We start from the raw sequence: 9245 nt of genomic DNA on the forward strand, positions 1-9245 counted from the left end.
GTAGGGGCAAGTGTATGGTTTTCGGATCGGCGGACCCGCCGTAAAAGGCCCTTAAAATTGCACGCGGATTATGAATTTAAAGAAAAGATAGAACGGACTGTCGGATTCTTAAATCGTACCGGATCACGGATCTATTGAAAATTTAACGTCCTTTCGAATTTTGATAATCGTTACTGCATACATATATCAAATGGCTTCAAATAATTTTCTTCTGGGCTTAGGAACCGTCAACTGCACTCTCCATATTATAATTGAACATACACCTATTTCAATAAATGTTGTCAATGAGAACAGCGAATGACAATTGCAAAATGGCAGTTCTACGAACGAAAGGTGTTTATGGGTAGCAATTATTTGTAAAAATAAAGGTGATAAATAAACTCAAGCGATGTCAGAACCATACTAAAGATGGCCGTATGTTTTATTTATATAATTTCTGAATTTGGAACAAATATTTTGGGATCCATGGGCCCTTTCGGTCTTAAGAACTGCCATTTGTCAATGGCCATTTGCCATTTGCACTGACAACGTTTTTTGAAATAGGTGTATATATATTTAGGCATTGCCTAAAAACGGAGCTCCAGACGACGAAATCTTTGCTCATTTTAGCTAAGAAACATTAAATATTATCATTGCACCCCCATGACACCTACCAAGTTTAGTTGTCATACCTTCTTTCATTGAGTATATATTTTTTATTTTGTTGACGTCAGCATATTTTTGTGACGTCAATGATGACGTCAAAAATCAAACGACCGTATTGTTGTACACCCCTTGCATGACACATACCAAGTTTGGTTGTCATATGATGTTTCGTTTAGGAGATATGAATGTTGATATGACATCGGGATAGTTAATGTGACGTCATCGATTACGTCATGCATCACGTGACCATATCTTGGCACCGCCCTTGACACATACATGACACCTACCAAGTTTGGTTATACAATGTTTCTTTCACGACCCGTTTTTTCTCAGGTATGGGGCTCCGCTCCGCTAAAAACCACCCTGGAAAACACCGAGAAAATCGCAAATCTTTGATGAGCGTGCAGCGCAAAATTCACGTACGCGCTCATGTCCATAAGCTCAGCGCACAGTCGTCAAGTGAGCCGAAGTGTTGGGGAGGGGGAGGGGGGCTGGAGGGGTTTGGGTTTCGAAGGGGGAGGGCGAACCTTGGTTTGGTACCGCTAAATATAAAGACCAATAGATTCTAATGTCAGCTCAATACAGAGAAAACGGGCATATGTAAGGTATCTCAGTTTAAATACACCAAAAACAGGCTTTCAACTACTGCCAAATTTTCGTCTTTAACCCATTGACTCCTGGCTATTTTTGAGCTGAATTTACAAAAAACAGACTGAAAACAGATACCTCCCCCCTATTCTGAGTTTTATACAGCCCGTCAAAGTCAAACACAGCTGTACCTAGTCAGCGGTATCCAAGCTTTCCAACAGTGTTTTGCGGTCCCACTTTTAATCCCTCGTCGTTGTGCTGAAGCGAGCACAAGTTGATGGTTGCTTGTATTTTTCATTAAAAATACAGCTATGAGCATATTAGGAGAGTGTCTCAGGACATCATGAAGTCTATTGGGGCATAATTGAGTGCTTTGCTTATGGATATTTGAAAGCAAAGGTGGATTCATGATGATTTTTTCTTGTTTGGCTTTGCCTGGATGAAAAAATAATTTTTTAATGAAACACCACAGCTCCCCTAAATGCTGTCTTTTCTGAAACCAAATTGATTCCAAAATTGTTTACACTGCTATTCTGGGTCTGTATGACCTGGAATTGATTTGTTTGGCTTTGGGGTGAAAAGACTTATAAAAAACCATCTGACTTTGGGGAGAGGGTTGTTGACTGGCCATCCCCTCGTGAATTTTTCCCTGGACCTCCCAGAATGCTTTGCAATCCGTAAAGGCATCCAAGTGGTTTTACAAGCCTTCAAGGAGTGGACATGTGTTTTGAGGTCATGGAAATGAACCTGGAGGATCAGAATAAAGGTATCTATTTGTGTCTTGAGCTGTGTTTGCTGATCTTTCTTCCTTGTGTGGTATTTTGAGCGTTTTATTGAAAGGGGTGATTCTGCTTTTCTTTCCTTGTTCGATTTGAAATTTGTCAAAGAACCTGTGCTATTATTTGGCTTAAAAGTAGTTGCCAACACCTTGGTTGGATGCATATCTTCAAGACCATTTATCCCTTAGACAGATGCCTGAGTATCTTTCTCTTGTTGTGTTCATTTTGCATTTATGAAGTTTTGGGGTTGTGGGTACTTCTCAAAGCCGGTACAGGCCGGTTGAGGGGTCAATGTGTTACGGCGGATATGTGCAAATTTTACCTTGAATTGCGCACTTTTTGCTAAAGTTACCAATTTTAGCATAGTGATAGTTTTTAATACACCTTACAAGAAAGGCTATAGAGCCAAGCTCAGTTCTGCTTTAATTTCTTATTAATAATGAATATTGATTTGGCCGCCATTTTGAACCGGAAGTAAACTAATTTTTTCCAAAAAATAAATAAACTAGAACATTTTGAGAAAGTTTACTCATACACGAATAAAATATACATCAAAGAATGCATATTAACCAAAGGTGAAAGGGATTTTGAACCGGAAGTAGTCAAGAATAAATAACGGCACGCTTGTTTCACTTTGCGCCTTTTATCAAAAATAAAAAAAACTTATTTCAGGAGCAGTTTCGGGAAATCTTTACAAGATAGGATATGGATCTGATTAAATCACGGATTATCTTGAGCTATTAAAATGGCCGATAATTTTCGGGAAGTAAAAATCACGCGTCGATACTCACCAAAAGTCGTCAAATGATGATGAAAAGCCACATGTAGCCAGCACAAGTATACCAAATATACGCACTCAATAGCTGGATCAAGAGAAAAGAAAGAAGACAAAAGAAACTGCTTATGTGACAAGCCTGATGGGGATACCAAGAACCACGGGAGCGGGCCGCTCCACCTATTGACATCTGTAACGACCGCATACATGAATATGTGCAAGTGCTACAAGATGAACCGTTTCTAACTGTAGAAACCGTTTAACTGGTGGCCTCGGATCACCATCACTCCATCACTCTCCTTGCCTTTCTTCCTTATTCTACAGAAAAGTGAAAGGAGTATCTCGCCAAATAAATACTGGTAGAATTTCACGCATTTACTGGCGTGATACTGTATCCTGTTGTGCGGATAGGGGGAAAAGACAGTACTTGCTGTATTCCCCGAAGCCACAGATGCTTTTCGACAGTTAGCCTTCAGGTCAGTTGAGATAAAAGACAGAATGTTTGAACAACACTTGAGCGATTTCCCCTGCTACTATATGACCGAACAAGTACAGAGAGTTGGAAGTAGACAAGGCAAGAATGCAGCTCTTCGTGAAGAAAGGAACAGCATTTGATGTCATTCACTGACGAAGGCAGCTATCATACAACACACCACAAAAGCTGCCATTCAAGCAGAGCATTGTTGGGGGCAAAGCACTCCTTCCTGCCTCAGTACTTCCGTCTTTTTAGCAGAATGGACATCAGTTGCCAGCCGCTTTGGACAAACGCTACTAAGGCTTTCCAAGGCGTGCCAAGAAGCCAAAGAACTATTAGATGAGGAACAAAGAGCTATTAGATGCAAGATAGGCTGCCCAGCACGCTGCACTTGCACCCAAGCCAGCATGAAATGTTCAGCCCTTTGCAGCTGTGTAACGATAAAGCTGTAAGATATCTGAACTGTATTAAATGAAGCTAGCAGAAACCTAATCAGGTTTGCCTTTTCTACAACTTTATCAAATGAATTTCATGAATATTTTAGTCGTAGACTTTTAAACAAGATGTGCATCTCTGTGCTTTCAAAAATGACAAATTTAATCTCCGGTGCAAAATGGCGGCAACTTTAATCAACCATATTGGTCGGTGATAAAAGCCGATTTTATCTTGGCTCCATAGCTTATCTTATAAAGGTTATTAAAAACTACAACTGCAATAAAATCGGTGTCTTTTGCTAGAGAGTGCGGGGTGAAATAAACGTCCGAGGTTTTACCATCGACTACTTCCGGTTAAAGGTGACTATCTCCTTGAAAGTTCTAAGAATGAAAAATATGCGGTTATTTTTAGCAATCTTGGGTTTTAATACATTTTGTGACTTTCATTTTAGTCGTCTAGTGGCAAAACATTATCAAACTTTGCAAGTTTATTTACTTTTTTGAAAAAGGTAGTTTACTTTTGCGAGCACACATGACCGCCGTCATGGTCGGTTGTCCTTGGAGCTCTGGAGGGAAAATTTGTTAAGCCGTCAAGCTTTCTTCCCTTCCTGCTCGTCTATTTGCTCTTCAATGTCGTATATGTATTATCTATAATAGTGTGTTCATTGAAGGAAGTGAATATTCAATTTATAAAAGTGCTTTGGCACTGTTAGTATGGCTAGCGACTTCATGGCGATCGAGGACCTCCTCGCTAGAAAGTTGGACGAGAAGCTACGGCCCATGAAATCAAGCCTCAAAGATCTATCCTCACAACTGGCGGAGGCTGTGAACTCGCTTGCTTTTCTGCACGACCAATGTGATATGTTAACCGAAAAGTGAAATTTCTTGAGTCAAGGAACACAAGTCTCGAAACGGAGAACAAGCTAATTAAAGTGGAACTCAACAAAATGGCGGGAGATTTGAATACTACGAAGAAGTCCCTTGTCGACATAGAACAGTGCTCGAGGAGGGATTGTTTCGAGATTAAAGGCGTTCCGGTAACACCTACGGAGAACACGAACGACGTACTAAAAAATGTAGGAGACCTTATGGAAGTCGAAATCTTAGAAGAAGACATAAGCACAAGCCACAGGCTACAGGCTCCGAGACCGAATCCCAACCAGCGCCCAGCTAAGCCAGTAGTACATGTTAACACGCCGACTGCATCAATTATTGTCAAATTTGCACGCAGAGATGTTCGAGACCGATTTTATGCCGGTCGGAAACATCTCCGAGATAAATCCGTACGGGACATTGGTCTCACACGGTCCGAACAAGATCTACATTTCGGAAAGTTTGAGTCCAGGCAACAGGGAGCTGTTCAAGGCGGCGTTAAGCGCCAGGCATGATCTGAAGTTCAAGTACATTTGGACGCAGAATGGAAAAGTGTTCCTGAGGAAAAATAACGATAGCCAAGCTGTGCTGATCAGTAAATCACAGGATTTACTCCACCTCAAGCAACGAGAAGACCAAGATTCACAAGAGGTAGAGTCAGCAAATTTAACAGACACGTAAGTCAAGTACCTATTGATGTCTAATTTAAATGAAGATTCCTGTCGAACCTGTCGACAGTCACTCAAGAAGGACGATAGAGCTATTGAATGTGACCAGCGCATATGTTGGTTTCACCTAAAATGCACATGCTTACCGGTCAAAGAATTTAGATATAAATAAAAAAAACAAATGAATCTTGGTTATGTGAATCGTGCCGCTCAGAATCTTTTCCATTCAATAGCTTAATTAAGCCTGAACTTCTTGATTTATCATAAAATTCGAATTCTAGCTGTCTCTGCTCTAAGAGCTTATCAATTGACTATTTAAAAGAACTACGGAGATTTGAGATCTTGTCAAAATTAGGCAACAAAACTAATAATTTCCCTACTCCTTCCAACGAAGACTGCTCAGACAGTTTACCCTGTGGAGTAAACTTTAAATACTATTCAGCCCATGATTTTCATAGTAGTACCGAAATTAGTCAATCAATTTGCCACAATACATTTTCGGTTATGCATTGTAACATCAGGTTTTGATAGCTTTCACTCATTGTTAGCCGAGCTGAAGCACCCGTTTAATGTCATTGGGCTCTCCGAAATCAAGTATAATAAGGACCGTGTTTACAGTACATTAAATACGGAGCTAGAAGGCTATGATTTTATTTTTGAACCAAGTAATACGGAAGCAGGCGGAGCAGGTTTCTATATACAAAATAACATCTCCTACAACATTCGCGCAGACCTTTCTTCCTCGAGCAATTTCCATGAGATAATTTGGATAGAAATCGAAAACAAAAAAAATCAAAACACTTTATGTGGTGTTGCTTACCGACACCCCAATTCAGAAATAGATAACTTTACAAACACGCTTAACGAAACCATCGATAAGATAAATAAAGGAAAATAAGTTTTGCATACTAATGGGGGACATGAATATTAACGCATTGAATTGTAGCTCAGATAAGGCCACGGATGATTTATAAATACAATGGCATCCTACTCATTCCAACAACACATTCTCCAACCTACCCGCATCACTAATCACTCTGCAACGCTTATTGATCACATTTTCTTTAACTCTTTTCAACATCACACCATTAGCGGGAATGTTGATTATGATTTGACGGATCAGCTACCGAATTTTTTGATAATTAACAAATTTACTGAACTCCCTCGTAGATTCAAATTATACCGCCGAGATAACTCTCATTATGACGAGTCCGCGGTAGTGCATGATATGCAGGCCATAAACTGGGAGCATTGTTTTTCGCACTGTAAAGACGTAAACGACTACTTTGACTCTTTCTACGCTTCAGTAGAAAGGATTATTGACAAACACGCCCCCCTGAAAAAACTTTCTAGAAAGGAAATCAAATTCCTTTCCAAACCATGGATCACAACAGGAATCAAACACTCAATTGTTATTAAAAATAAACTCTATAAACAGTTTCTCAATACTCAGAATTCCTTTATACATAATAAGTTTAAACTATACAGAAATAAACTTAAACGTCTATTAATGGCCAGCAAGGAAAAATATTATGAAGACTATTTTTCAGCACATCTTAAGAACGTTAAAGAAATATGGAAAGTATAAAACAAATAATCACTCTTAAAGCATCTCCGGTTTCCATTCCGAATAAAATTATAACTAGTGACTCGGTGCTTACGGACCCAACAGCCATTTCTAATGCCTTTAACAACTACTTCACAAACATTGGAAAAAATCTAGCAAATGATATTCCAGACACTGCGAAATCCTTCTCTTACTATTTGAAAAAACGGCAGCCAAATAGTTTTTGCCTTTTCCCGATTCTACCCAACTCAACTCAAACAAGTCAACGGGGCCCTTCAGTATTCCCACGCGAGTTCTAAAATCTGCAAGCTCCATTTTATCTAAGCCCTTGGCAATGCTGTAAAATTTTTCAATCGAGCCAGGCATAGTCCCAGACAAGTTCAAGATCGCTAAGATGATCCCATCTCCATCTCCATCTCCTACGGAGTTCCCCAAGTGTCTGATCTTGGTCCGGTTCTTTTTCTACTATACATTAACGACTTTAACAACTCCTCCCAAACCCTAGACTTTAACATATTTGCAGATGATTCCAATTTGTTCTATTTAAACAAAAACCTAACCAATTTAGAATCTACCGTGAAGTACGAACTAAAACATACATACGTGGCTCTGTACCAATAAACTCTCTCTAAATATAGATAAAACTAACTTTGTATTATTCCATCCTCCTCAGGAAAAAGTAACTAATCCTATAAAACTAAAGATAAACAATAAACCAATCAAATCAGAAAAATTCATAAAATACTTAGGAATAATGATTGACTCACATCTTAACTGGAAATGCCACATAACGGAGCTTTGCAAAAAACTTAAACGTAATCTAGGAGCACTCTCAAAGATACGTTACTTTGTCAACATTAACATTTTGAAACAACTATATTATTCACTTGTTTTTCCCCATATAACTTACGGAATTTTAGTATGGGGCAACACCTATAGTACAACACTAAAACCTCTCTTTATAATGCAAAAACCTGAAAACGTGCGATACGAATAATGACTTTTTCTAAATTCGATGCCCCATCTTTTCCCCCATCTTCAAACAACTAGGACTTCTCAAGGTTAAATATATAGTTTACTTCCACACAGCGCTATTTATGTACCAATACCACTCTGGAACTCTCCCCACAACTTTTGACTCTTTCTTTCATATAATTTCCCACAAATACAACACCCGACTTTCTGCCAAATCTAGTTACATCCTACCTAAAGCACGAACCAACTACGGGAAATTCAACATCCGATTTAGAGGTGTACAAATTTGGAACGAACTCACCAAAAATGACAAAGACCTAAATATGAAATCCTTCAAAAAAAAAAAAAATTATCAGACGACATGGTCGCCACCTATTAACCCACTCGTCTTCACCTGTAACCCATACTATCACCTAATTCTTGGCCATATATTCCTTCCTTCCTTTTGTCTTTGTTTCCGCTCTGCTTGTACCAGCTTGTATTCTTGTCGTATCCTTGTTGTATCCTTGTCGTGTCTCTATATTTGTTTTTTTCTCGTACATTCTTGCTTATGCACACAGCCTCCAGATCTCCAAATTAGGATTTTTCCCTAACATTTAAGTGCACCCTAGCCCGTTTAGCTCTCAAGCTATTCTAGGGTGCCCGCACCGAAGCATTGTCCCCCCTTGGTATGCACTCTAGGGTTGTTTTTCTCCTCTCCCTCTCAATAAATATATGAATATAAAAAGAAAAAAAGAAAAAGAAGTGTAATATTATATCTCTAATGAAAAACAAAAACCCTATGTAACACTTAATTTTGTGTGCAAATAAAAGATGTTTGTTGTTTTGTTTGTTGTTACTTCCGGTTCAAAATGGCGGCCAAATCAATATTCATTATTAATCACAAAATAAAGCCGTTCTGAGGTTGGCTCTATAGCCTATCTTGTAAAGGGTATTAAAAACTATCACTATGCTAAAATTGGTAGCTTTAGCAAAAAGTGCGCAATTCAAACACATATCCGCCGGACTAAATAAGAATTCTTCAGGGCAGTCTAACTAAAGACGAAAATTTAGCAGAGTCGGATACCAATTTTTTGGTGTATTGTATTTATTCTTCTGGTTCACGAACACGGCTATTAAGGCTTTTTGTATTTATCAGTTTTCTTTAAGAATGTCTTTCTCCCAAAACTGTTATTTCAAGTATAGCTTTTACAAGTTTTGTCCCGATGTGGTTATCTTGTGCATATAATAGAGAGAATTATTAACTTTGTTTTTCACAATTTTATCGATTTTCTTTTCTTCTTTAATAAAATGGCCCGGACCCCTCCTTCGTATAGTAAGTTCAATGTAAAGTCACTTTTATTCCTCTTGTCTTTATATGATTGTTGGTACTTCTTTTTAAGCCAAAAAAATTAATTTCCTAATATATTCACGGATAAATCTTAAGTATTTTTTCATCAGTTTTCACAATCAAGGTGATAACAAGT

Source organism: Nematostella vectensis, chromosome 3, assembly GCF_932526225.1.
Source record: "Nematostella vectensis chromosome 3, jaNemVect1.1, whole genome shotgun sequence".
Classification (NCBI taxonomy): Eukaryota; Metazoa; Cnidaria; class Anthozoa; order Actiniaria; family Edwardsiidae; genus Nematostella; species Nematostella vectensis.